The 13693-nt window shown below is 34.4% G+C and overlaps 1 pseudogene; it reads right to left on the bottom strand.

The window, feature by feature from the left end:
* Window positions 1-4: 4 nt before the first annotated feature.
* The window catches only part of LOC107300798, a 17360-nt pseudogene continuing 3671 nt past the window's right edge, over window positions 5-13693 (bottom strand).

Here is a 13693-nt window from a genome sequence, read left to right as displayed (position 1 = left end):
ATTCCATCAACAGCTCTTTTCCAAGTAATTTCAGGAATTGGTTCTCCTTCTGCTTCACATATCAGAGTGGCTTGGCCATTTTCAAAGGTGGTTTCATTTTTAAGTTGTATTATTTGAGGCTGTACTGTTAGAAATACAAATTGTATTACTTGTTCTTGATATCAAAGGCTACATACAACACCATGTAATTCTTGATACATGCATTTGTTTTACTTATCTGTATTGTAATATTATTCTACTTTTGCTAGAGGTTTTCTAGTCTAGAAAGTTAATAATTGAAATACATGTTGTCTATTTTCGGTGCACATGGGTAAACTAAATTTAGTTTCATATACTTAATGAAAAGATTGTATAAAATAATGACTCTATTCAATCTCACTTGGTTTTCTCTGTTCTTGTCTTTCTCACTGCACTACGATCCTTTATAAATTAGACTGGACATCATGAAGCTTACTCCTGCAGATGCAAGATATGTTATGTTTTTCTTCTTCTCTGTTCCCCAGTTCCTTTGCTGTACTTAGCAATCTATGTCTAACCCTTGCAGATATCTCCAACAGCTGGTTTTATGAAAGAGAATTGTTTAGTATCTAATGTCACAATATTTTTCCTTTTCAACTTTTTTTATGAATTCGCTAATGAGAGGTCTTTGGTGCTCTCTGAGTTTGGTTGTTTTCTTACAGATGTCAAGTTCAGAGAGCAACAAGGACCCTTCCTTTCAACTCTGAACTACAAATAATTCTTCTTTCTTGGAATTCACTAATATCTCTAAAAATAGTAAAATGGCTTAATTTAAAAAACATCAACATATTTAAAATGTGCTGCACAATACTCTATTATTTTTAGAGTCTTGCTTTAGGATAATTTCAGAATTCCCAAATTTATGGAGACAATTGGAAAAACATGATGGTAAACATTACTGCTTTAAAATTTTCAAGTTGAATGTATAAGAAACTACAGAGATAAGCAAAAACAACTTTATAAAAGTGTGTAGAAACTATTAAGGGAAAATAAAAAAATCTCCTGGGAAAGAGGAAAACATCTAATTATTTTTATTCCTTTTGGTATAAGAAGGCAAAGAACCATTATACAAATAGAGAGGGAAAACATTTTTAAAGTCCTGAGAAACAATATAAATATTTTTTAAAAAAATATCAACATGATATGACTATCATCTAACCTTGTTTATTCTATATTTCCCATTAGAATCTTTCATATTTTTTCAGACTATAAAAAGTCTGGCTGAGTCTTTGCAAGTGAAATATTATACATTACCTGATTGTTATTATTATTATTTAGAGTTCCTTCTCTATATAAAAAAATATAATTTTGTTATGGGCACATGTAGACTGGACAGAGGAGCTTATAATTTTTCAGTATACTTTCATCATTATCTATAAGGCAGCAATGAGTATTATATTTAAAAAATAATCAAACTTTTAATTTGTACTAAAATGAAAAAAAATATTTTCCCCAGCACTTTTATCAACTTCTTTTGAAAAGGTCTGATTAAAAAAAAATGAATGAAAATTAGTAGCAATTGGGGATTAGATGGCTTTCCCATGTAAGAAAATGAGAGACCTCTGTATTTATTTCAGAATCAATTAAACATTTCTAAGAATTAGACATTCAATAAATTTCAAAGATAGCCAAACCAAACAACACTTACCAAAAACTTGCATGAAAGTCTGATTTGTCACTCTTCCTGCTTTATTTCTTGCTTCACAAATATAAGGACCGGAATCAATATTTTTTATATCTTTTATGGTTAGTTCCATATTCCTTCCTCTTAATGTATATTTATCACTTTCCTCAATACGTTTGCCCTTCCTATAGAAAGACATATAAATACAATGTTTTTTTATAAGCTAAATGAACACTAAAATTTCAGCCATGACAACTATGTAATATACCACTAAGAAGAAAAGCACAAGTTTTTATCACTAACTGGAAAATTAAAAATGTCAACTTTTCATTTGTGTGTGAAGATTCATTTTAATAATCTATTACAGTGGTGGCGAACCTATGGCACGGGTGTCAGAGGCGGCACTCAGAACCCTCTCTGTGGGCATGCACGCTGTTGCCCCAGTCCGAGGCCTTCAGCTGGGTTTTATAAAACCTTTTCGCTTTAGGCCTCCGCCGCCATGTGCAAAAAAAAAAAAAAAGGTTCAATCAGTCAATTTCAACTTCTCGCGGGAAAACAAAAGTTCTTGCCAAGTTGGAATTGATTGATTGAACTTTTTAGTCCCACCCAGTCTGCCGTTACCACTGCAGCCATGCCCACCCAATTGGCCACGCCCACCCAATTGGCCATGCCTAGCCAATGGGCCACGCCCACCCGGCACTCAACGATGCATAAGTGGGTTTTGGGTTGCAGTTTGGGCACTCAGTCTCTAAAAGGTTCGCCATCACTGCTCTACTATGTAATAAAATAACATATAAATTAATGTGTATGGTGATGCAGCAATGTTATTAAATCAAATAAATTACTTTTAACATATCTGACTTTCTACAACCATGAGAGTTCAAATTCCATTTGTTTTATTAAACTTATAATGAATCTATCACGAAAGACATAATTTAAATATCTGTCCTTGTAAAACTGACCTGTACCAGTTGATTTCAGGTTCGGGGAAACCAATAGCTTTACAGAACAAAGTAACTGCCTCTCCGCGATCTGCTGTAGCATTAAAGGACTTCTGAAGCAAAATAATTGTTGGAGGAACTGGACAAACACAAAGCATTCAGTTTTTACAATTTACACATTTTTTTTTTAGACATTGAAAATAAATTTCTTTTTTCCCCCTCAAATCATGTCAGGCACAAAGGATCAGGACCATACATTCAGTGACAGTTCAAAAGGTTTATTTTCAAGCCTGTATATCTAGTAAACTAAAGTTCAATGCTAAATTGGCACCAAATAAGGCCCAATGGAATTCAAGGGGTTCGTCTTGGACTGTATGTGGCAATGTACCAACTCTTAGCTGATGATGCATTTAATTCTGCACCCGAGCTCTGCCTGCTCTTCTCCTACAAATTATCTCTTTCTAATTGTTTCAACATGGAATCTGAAACATTGTGAAAAAGAAATAAGGATGTGGGAAAGTATCATTTATATTCTTGAAAACATTTGATGTTTTGTTGATGATGAGAGCTAATGATCCTGTTTTCAACTCAACCCTATTTGAACTTTCCAGAGATAAGGTTCTTCTATCTTTAGTTCTGGATGGGATTGCACTACCCCAGACAAACCAAGTGTGCAATCTGGGAGTCTTTCCAGAGTTACTGATGATCCTCAAAGAGCAGGTAGCAGGTATGGCTTGGAGGGCCTTTGTGTATCTCTGGGTGGTATGCTAGTTCTGCCCTTTCTTAGACAGGATGGCCTTTCTCATAGTAATTCATGCCTTTGTAGCCTCTCATTTAGACTACTGCAACATGTTCTATATAGGGCTACCCCTAAAGAGCATTCAGAAAGTTCAACTGATGAAGAACGTGTCTACTTTCTTCTTCTTGTTGTGCTATATCCATTATCGGACGTTGGCGATCATGTTGGCGATCCTGTTTTTATCAGCAGCTGCACAAAAAAGTGCTGCTGAGTTTTGTCCAAAACAATCCCTTAGATTTTGAAGCCATGATGTTCTTCTTCTGCCTGGACCTCTTTTGCCTTCAATCTTTCCCTGGAGGATTAAATGGAGTATGCCGTATTTTTCTCGGTGTCGCATCACATGTCTGAAATATTCTAATTTTTGTTTTTTAATTGTTTTGATGATTTCCCTTGGCTTTCCCAGGCGGCTTATCACCTCCTCATTTCTGATCTTGTCAACCCAGCTTATACATAACAGCCCCCTGTAAATCCACATTTCAAAAGGTTCTAGTCTCTTCAGAGAGCAGGATAGAAAAAATATAGCATCTGACAAGCCTGATTTTCAGTCTTAGGCTTATGTCGTGACTGCAAAAGATCTTTTTCATTTTGAAGAATGCTGTTCGGGCTTTTTCTATCCTTGTCTTTACTTCAATGGTCATGTCCCAACTTTCATGTAGATTAGAACCGAGGTGCGTGATCCTTTCAACTTTTTCTAGTGGTATTCCTTCTGAATTTATTGGTGGTAAATTAACGGGTTGTTTGCTGACTACCATGATCTTGGTTTTTGAGGTGTTAAGCTTCAAGCCGTATTTTTCAGATATTTCTGTGACTCTGTTGATGAGGAGCTGAAGGTCTTCATGCTTACTGGCAAGCAGAACTGTATCGTCAGCATATCTTAAGTTGTTGATCCAAACACCATTTACTTTGATGCCAGTATCGATGTTCTCCAGTGCCTTGTTGAAGATTGACTCAGAGTAGATATTGAACAACAGTGGAGACAGAATACATCCCTGTCTGACCCCTCTTCTTATTTCTGCATCAGCTGAGTATTTTTGGCCTAGTCTCACATTTGCTACCTGATGCCAATACAGATTCTTTATTATTTGGATGTCTTTGTCATCTAGTCCCCCTTGTTTCAGGATTTCTAATAGTTTGCTGTGTCTTATTTTATCAAAAGCTTTTTCGAAATCAATGAAGCAAATGTAAACACTGTGATTGACATCTCTACAATGCTGTACAAGAACCTGAATGCTAAACAGCGCATCTCGTGTACCAAGATTGTTTCTGAAACCAAATTGTGTGTTACCTAGACACTCTTCAATTTTGTATATTCTTGTGTGAATTATTCTCAGGAATATTTTCGGAGCACGACTCATTAAGCTTATTGTTCTGTATTCGGTACACTTCTTTGCATTTATTTTTGGGGGGATTGTCACAAAGGTTGATTTTAGCCAATCATTTGGTATCTTTCCTGTTTCATATATCTGATTGAAGAGCTGCAGTAAAAAATTCTTCCCATTGTCTTCCAGCAATTTTAAAATTTCTATTGATATATCATCAGGTCCTGTGGCTTTTCTTGTTTTTGCTATTTTATTGCATGTTCAACCTCTTCCATAGTGATATTTGGTCCAGTGGTTATACTTCCCATATCTATATCATCCCTAGTGTCCTCAAAAAGTTCTTCAATATATTCCTTCCATCTTTTTAGTTTTTCATCCTCATCTAAGATAATTTCCCCTCTTTGTCAACTAAGTTGTTGGTTTTCTTTTTGTAGAGGCCTGCTGCTTCTTTCACTTTTTTGTGTAAATTGAAATTATCATGTATATGTTCTGTCTCTTCTATTTCCTTGCATCTCTTTGCAAACCACTTTTCTTTTGCCAGTCGAATTTTTCTTCTAATTGTTTTCTACAATTCATTGTATTTTTCTTTGTTTTTATTTTTATAAGATCTTCTTTCATCCATGAGATGAAGAATTTCCTCCGTCATCTACTGTTATTTCTTATGGTACCCCTCTCTCTGTTTTGAATTTGTTACCTCTACTATTGCATTTTTAAATTTATTCCAGTTTGCTTCTACATCATCATCATTCAAGTTGTTGGTTTCCCTTAAATTATTTTCTAGTTCTTCTTTAATCTTACCTCCATGTTTAATGATGAAGTCTCTGTCGATTCTTGGTTTAGCAGGGTTCAGGTTTTTCATCCTTTTTAGTTTCAGCTGCACTTCAGCAAGTAGTAGATTATGATCAGATGGTACATCTGCACCTGGGTATGTCTTTACTGATTTTACTGAGTTTCTAAATCTTTTGTTTATTGTAAAATAGTCATTTTGATTCCTTACATTATTTCGTGTATCTGCTGGTGATCTCCAAGTGTAGAGGCGTCTTTTTGGCAACTTGAAAAAAGTATTCATCACACATTACCTATGTTCCTTGCAGAAGTCTATAAATCTGTCACCTCTACCATTTCTGGTTCCTAAGCCAAAGTTTCCAACTACAGGAGCATCACTTCCTTCTCCCACTTTTGCATTGAAGTCCCCCATGAGTATTGTGATATCATTACTTTTTAGGGTTTTCAGTACACTGCTTATATCTTTGTAGAACTTCTCTAAATCCTCATTGCTGTCAGTTGTGGGAGCGTAAACTTGTATAACATTCATATTTACTGGAGTACTATTTATTTGGATCATTATCACTCTATCAGATACAGGAACAAAGGACTTGATGCATTTATTTACACGATTGTTTACAATTATACTGTAGCTACTCCATTTCGATGGTGTTTGCTATTCTCACCAGAGTAGTAGATAGTATAATTTCCTATTCTACACATTCCATTTTCAGGCCAGCACATTTCACTCACTCCCAATATAAATATATTGTATTTGGACATTTCTTGGATAGTGTTGTGTGTTTTCCCATCTTCACCCGAACCTTCAGTGGCAGACGATCTGGTAGCTCTCCACTGGTCTGCTTTTGAAATCTTTGAGGGTGGTAAGGCAGTCTCAAGGCATCTGGAGTCTCCGCTGGGCTGGGCCTGGGCTGAGGGCTAGATTAGCTCTCCTAGCTGCTTGGGTTCTGCTTTTATCTGCCAAAACTCATCTTCCCACAGCATGCTGTCTGTTGCTTCCCCCTCTGGGGTATCAGCAGTTGCTGGGTCATCACCTTCAAGAAGGTTCTCTTTTCCCATAATGAAATTTCCTCCTGAATCTTTGCCAGCTTCTCTAAAGTCTAGAGTGAACGGCTGGAGTTCAGGACCCCAGGTTGTTTGAAAAGAAAGCAGATCTTGGCATGATGTCATGGTTCCGACTAATGAAACACTTCAAAGAACTTCCAGGCATTGTTTATTCTAAAAAGTCTTTAATCATGTAACAGAGTGTTGGCACAGCATGTAAGATGCTAAGATCTGAATTTCCCTCCCCTGAGCATATATTTTGCCAGCATATTTCCCTCCCTTATTTGCTGTCATAAATCACGTTCTCCAATCAGTTTGAAGGGCAAAGGTTCCCTTCCGTTTCTGTAGCGTGGGGTTTTTATCTTAAGTAATCCCCACAAACATTCTTTCTCCTCCCCTCCCAGCATCATCTAAGTTACCTCTAAAAATTCCACACAGCTCTGCATATTTTGTCAAAGCAAGAACATCCAATGTTAGCAGCACTGACAATAAGATAACCTTTATTGTCATTTTTTTACTGTGGGCACATTGGCATACATAAAAAATAAAATTTAGTTGCTTGCTCTCAAAAATATAGACATTTAAACATGCTTTATACAACATGTGTATAAACCTTCACCCTTACATATTAAATAACATATAAATATTAATCCCTGACCATCTTGAATATGTTATGGAAAGAGGAAGCTTTAGAGTTCACAAGATTAGGAGAGCTATTTGCAGAAGTTAAGAGAACTGTCAGCACAATGACTGGTAAGCAGGTATTAATAATATTTATGTGTACTGTATAGGATAATACCTACTTCCAAAGCTCTGAAATATGAAGTTGACATTTAAAAAAAATAAAACAGCAACGCCACACAACACTGGAATGCTCAGGTTTGGATTTAAAGATAAAATAAATGAAATGTCAGACATTAATATTGCTCTTCTCCCTCTTCCAGTAAAGGAGGAGGAGATGGTGGAAGAGGTGGATGGAAAGAAGAAGAGTAGTATTGAAACATTTGTACATGGTTAGGAACATGATGTTAGGATCTGCCCCCTCCCCCAAAATGGAGTGCAAGCAGAGGTCCTGTTGGCAAGCTCTGTTTTATACATGTTCTGGTTGGCACTTGGTCATGATTTTATCGACCTTTTGCTGTATTTTATTTTTGATATTTTATATTACTTATCTCATTTTATTTTTTATACAAGCCCCAAACTCCCAACTTTACAGAAAAAGAAAGAGTTCTGTTAAGAAAGAGAGATAAGTATGTGTGTATGTGAGATGGTGAAAATGAACTAGCCTGGCAATTCTGAACCAGTTAAGGCATCAAAACAGCTGAATATTAACCAGTTCCGCATTACAAAGGTACCTGCTGAATATTTAGTCTCCTGGAACCCCATTAAGAGATTTGAGGTGCTCTCTCAGCATTGGATCTCTTTCTTCTACAGAAGAACAAGGGATTTTTCTGGAGCAATGATTTTCAGAAAAACATTACATGCTGCCTACCATCTGTATTTATGCCTCTAATGAGGTACTCACAGATAAGCTTTTATAGGAATGCAACTGCAAAACCTCCCTCATATTTTTCTGGTTAAATTTTGTCTTTTAACTGCTTATAGCTTTGTTTAAGTATTAATTGGCTCTTTAATGTAAATGGCAGAAAAATAATCCAGTTTATTTTTTATAGTCAATATTGTTAAAAATAAGGAATTGTTAAAATGTCCTCCATCCAAATGTTAACTCACTGACAAATGTGAGACTTCTATTAGATAACAGTGCATCATCTCCCTGTGATGCTGTGGGTTGGAATTCATTTTTGGAATGTATTTCTATGCAACAGCTACAGTAGTATTCAGCCAGTAGATGGCAATATTTACAAGTGTGGATCTATGGTATATATTCTTTGCTCTTTTGTTCTGAGTAGAATTTCCTGTTACAGTAATAGTTGAGCAGTAAAGCACATGGTGACTGTATTCTTTGTTTGCTCTGTGTGATGCTTAATATAAACAGAATTTCTAACACTGTGTCCAGCTGTTCCTGTTACCTGGACTCTATTCCTGTACTCACTGGTATTGTAAATTGTTATATGTACTTTTATTTAGAAACATTCTAGATTTTGCTGTTTTTTCCATATAAAATTTGTGTGGTTTTTTTCCCCAACACCGAGGAATATTGTGCTCTATAAACAGCAAAGCTATCAAAATTTGAATAATTCTCTTCTCAGTTTCCTGAATTAAGAAATTTGTTTTTTTAAAGTTGGAAAATCACTTGGTACACAGATACCAAGGAAAACAATTAAATTTCAATGGACATTTAACATTTCAGAGCAATGTAGCAACAAATTCACAACTATACTGTGAATTATATTATGCATTTGTTAATTTTTTCTGTACATTTTTCCTAATTTGTTTTCTGGTCTCCTGGTCATCATTCCATATATTGCAAAATGAAAAGATGATTGTGTGTGTGTGTGTGAGTATGAGTGTGTGCGTGTGTGTGCACATGTTTTAAAGTCTTGAATGTAATGTTTGGTTTGGTTTTATCAATTTACTGGTCATTGGATAACTATAATTAATGGTTATAACAGAATGCAACCATAAAAGCATACTTTATTTGGGCTCCTTTTAATAAAACAGGTAGCATATAAGAACTTAACTTTGTTTTTTCAAATTCTCTTGAATCACTATAATTTTGAGGTAAATCCAATAGTACATTTAGCACTAATGTTGCAGCATTTTTAGTTGATTTTTATTTTGTTCTACAGTCCCCTAAAACAGTCACACTGTGAACTTCTGTAAATGAAAGGAATGGAATGTCCTTCCATTCTTAAAAAGCAAGATTGAATCCAATTCAAAGATTCTGAGTAGACAAATTAGTTCACATAAAAAACCTTAAAGAATTTATTAATCTCTTTAATTTCTAGTGAAAAGAAAAAGTTTTTTTCATGAAGAAGGTAAATTAATGAAAACTAAAGGAAAATGTTATACATAACATATCTAGGGTTGCCAGGTGTCCACTATTTGAGTGGACAGTCCACTTTTTTCACATTATGTTCACTATTTTTTTTCACAAAATAGTGGACATTTTTTTTATTCAAAAGCTTTATGATGAAATGGTACGTAATCTAAAGCTGTACAGTCTACTTTTTTTACTACTTAACCCCCCCCCCCCCAGCTTGTCCGCTATTTTTTGGAAGCAGACCTGGCAACCCTAAACATATCCATCTTATTCAAACATTTCTTATAACATTTGAATATCTTTTTAAATCTATTATAACATGCACATATCAAAACTTAGCCTATGTTGTGATGATACCAAAGTTAGAGGTCACATTTATAAAAGTGAATCACATATAGTTATCTTGGAAGTGATGCAATGCTGAAAAGTGACTATTGTACTTTTACCCTTAAAATTAATTTACCTTACTCTAAAATGCCACAATATCACAAATATAAAATTATATTTCTTACATAAAGAAAAATATTATATAATTTAAATTCTTACCATTTACAATTACAATGATATCCCGAAAGTCAATTTCTCCTCTCGCCTCAACTCTTCCTTCACATCTGTATACTCCTTCATCACTTTTATTAATTTTAAGAATTTGAAGATTGTTGTTTGGCAACATGGCAAATCTATCTGGAAAGCATACAGGAAAACTATTATCCATAAATAATGGCAATTAGTAAATATAACTTTTGACACATTTAAATACTTCCACTACACTGTTAAATTATTCATCAGCAAAACATTTTCACAGAAGGTGTAATCCTAAAAGCTTAATTCTGTATTTTTCATTTATTACATTTTGTGCTTCTAATAAATCAATACTACTTATATTCACTTTAGCAAAGAATTCCACACTGCTGGGTGATATGATTGTTGAATGAAAGACATGAAGCAATGAAAAGACACGAAACCTTGGATATTACTCTTTTCAGCCCAGACTGAGAAGTATGCAATTTGTGTCTCTTTTGCATTTAGCACAAAAAGTGCTAAAAGCATCCTAAAGCTATGACTGACATATCATTCATATAAAATCAAATGATAAAAAATATCAAAGTAAAAAATAAAGTAAATTTTCCTGTTATTTCCCAAAAATCATTTATAGTGTATTTTCACAGGCTCAACTTCCCATATTGCAAAGTGGCACAGGAATATCTGTGCTATTCATAAAAAAGTGTAGATTTACATTTAAAAACAGCACATAATAATAATAATAATAATAATAATAATAATAATAATAATAATGATGATGTTGGAAGGGACCTTGGAGGTCATCTAGTCCAACCCCCTGCTCAGGCAGGAAACCCTATACCATTTCAGAAAGTAGTTTTAAACCAGGAGAAAGAGCCAGGTTTTGCCAGTAGTCTCCAGCTGGTTTTGTCCAGACAAAGCATGTGAGAGTGAGATAGAACAGGATCATGGGTCTCCATCACCCCATAACGAAACCACTCAAGTTACTTCTGGAAACAGATCTATCAGCCTTCTGGAAGACCAGTTAACCCACATCAAATACAATCAATCATTAGGCAGCAGAAACTTGTCCCATCATACTTTAAGGAGAAAAATATAGCCAAATACACACACCCTAACTCAGGGGTGTCAAACTGCCAGCCCATGGGCCAGATGCATCATAGCAAAACCACGCCCACCCCATTGCCGGCAATGGTAAAAAAGTTGCGATATGTCATGACATGTCATGTGGGTTTTGACACCCCTGCCCTAACTAGTGAAGCTAGGTAGATTTCTAATTTACTTTCTTATAATAAAGCTATAAGGACAGAGCAATAATAGCTCAGCCATTAGTGTAACAGTAATGCTGTATATTTTCCTGTCAATTAAAAAAAACCAAAACAATGCATATTAGCATTCTACAGAAACATAAACCCGTGGTAGATTTTCCACATAGTTTTCAAATCTTAGAATAACCAGTGAAGTCAGTTGTAGTAGCCATGTGAATTCCACACAACACTCTCTTAAGTATGAAAATTATTAAGTGTAAACAATCTGAATATGTAACAAAACATATAATTTAAAGAGTTACCAAAATACTAACTGTCAGCAATATTTGAGAGTTCCTCATTTTGATATAACCAGCTGACAATAGGTGCTGGTGAACTAATAACACGGCAAATGACTTGTACATCTTCTCCCTGTACAAATTCTTGAGGTGATGAGACATCCTGGAATGTGAGTTTTTCTAAGAAAAAAAATGAAATATATTTATAGTAGTAGGTTATTATTTAATTTGTTAAGAATTTCAAAGCAGTTGAATCATTTATAATGAGTCAGCTGGACCACCATTTGTTAGCAAAAAAAGGTTACATATAAATATAATTCAGAAAATCTTTCTTGATTTTTTCAAATATTTTAAAGTCTATATAGTTATGGATTTATGCACACAGAACAGCTTTCATAGATGAGGAATAAGTGATCAACGAAAACTATTACTAACATTTTTCAATGTTCTTAGTTTCTTTTCAGGGAAGCTGAGTTATCATTATGTTATACTATGCTAATGTGTGTTGGTTATTATGTACTTGAAATAACAAACTTTGTTATGGTCTAGTTACCATACTTGGGTAGCAAAGATGTGGATGAGATAGAGACAGCTACTCTCTATTGATTATCTGGATATTTACAGCTTGTACTGTATAGTGTACGCCATACAATATACAATGGACCTGTAGTTGCTACTTTACTAGATGAAATAGTATCATGTTTTAATACATGCTTTGTAATTAAATTTACAGAGATTTCTCCTCAACATTTCCAACACCATTAGTAGAAAAACAAAGCTTGATAGTGCATTTACTTACGGTAAANGGTTAATCGTGATCTTACACCTTCTTTCTGCACCACCACTCTTTGATTAGAAATAATCTTTTCTCCTTGTGGATTATACCAATCTATGCTCTCAGGTTCACCAATTACTACAAAGAAAAAAATAAAGAATTAATATAACAAATGCTCAAAAGATACTTAAATGTAAACATAGTATTTTAATAAAATTAAACATTTTTTTAAAAAAAAAATTATACCAAACCAAACAGTATTTTTTTTTTTAAAAAAACATAAAACATAATATTATGTCTTATAAAACACATCCTGAAATTGATTTAGATGAGGAGATATGCAAATTCAAACCTTTCTTTTTCATGATTAATCTATTGACTTCAGAGAAAGCCATGTTCTGCCACATTTTGCTTATGGTTCTTTTTTTCAGAAAAGACCTTGGGTGATCTCCAGGAAAAATTGGACTCTTGAGGACTGCAGAGCCTCTGCAGATTGACCTCATATTGAGTTTATGGTTCTTGAAACTGAAGAAACAGCTCCTTTGTGCTAGGTAGCTTGTCTTTCCAAGGATGAAGAGATTATTGTCAGTACTTTTCTTTCTTAATGATTGTGGAGAGATCCAGTCCAATGAAGGAAAGCGGTGCAAAGTCAGGGTAAGAGGACTGGACTATTCAGCAAATAGATAACTCCTAGCAACAAGCAAGATACCCACTATATTTTCTTAATAAGAACAACCAGTCTAATGTTCTCCAAACTGCTATCTATGGTGTGTTGTCAAGAAGACATGATTATTAAGGCAGACAGGAAGATGGACATGCTACTGGTTTTGGTAAGATTGTAATCTATCTAAAGTTTAAATCCCTGATTTGACTAAATATTTCTAAAGCTAGCATTCTTATGTATCCTAGTAACTACCTGACAGAAACTATAGATGGCTTGTAAATGGGGCTTACCACAAAAGAGAGGCCAGGTACCCTCAGAGAACTACTTCTGTGATCCCTGTTCCTAGCTAATAATAATAATAATAATAATAATAATAATAATAATAATAATAATAATAATAATAATAACAATAACAATAACAATAACAATAACAATAACAATAATAATAATAATAATAATAATAATAATAATAATAATAATAATAATTTAATTTGTACCCCGCCCTTCTCCTTACCGGACTCAGGGCGGCTCACAGCCTTATAAAACCACAATACAATAAATATCTACATTAAAACCAAATTAAAAGAAAATATTTGAAAAGGCCAATCATTTAAAATTACCCTTAAAATTACCCTTAAAAACCCCACTAAAATTCCCTAGGCCAGACCCGCTTGTTGAAAAAGCCATGTCTTTAGGGCGCGGCGGAAGGAG

This window comes from Protobothrops mucrosquamatus, unplaced genomic scaffold (assembly GCF_001527695.2).
Source record: "Protobothrops mucrosquamatus isolate PMUCROS unplaced genomic scaffold, P.Mucros_1.0 scaffold8485, whole genome shotgun sequence".
In the NCBI taxonomy this organism is placed as follows: Eukaryota; Metazoa; Chordata; class Lepidosauria; order Squamata; family Viperidae; genus Protobothrops; species Protobothrops mucrosquamatus.
The sequence above is the reverse complement of the archived record's forward strand: the minus strand, read 5'-3'. Positions and strand labels throughout refer to the sequence as shown.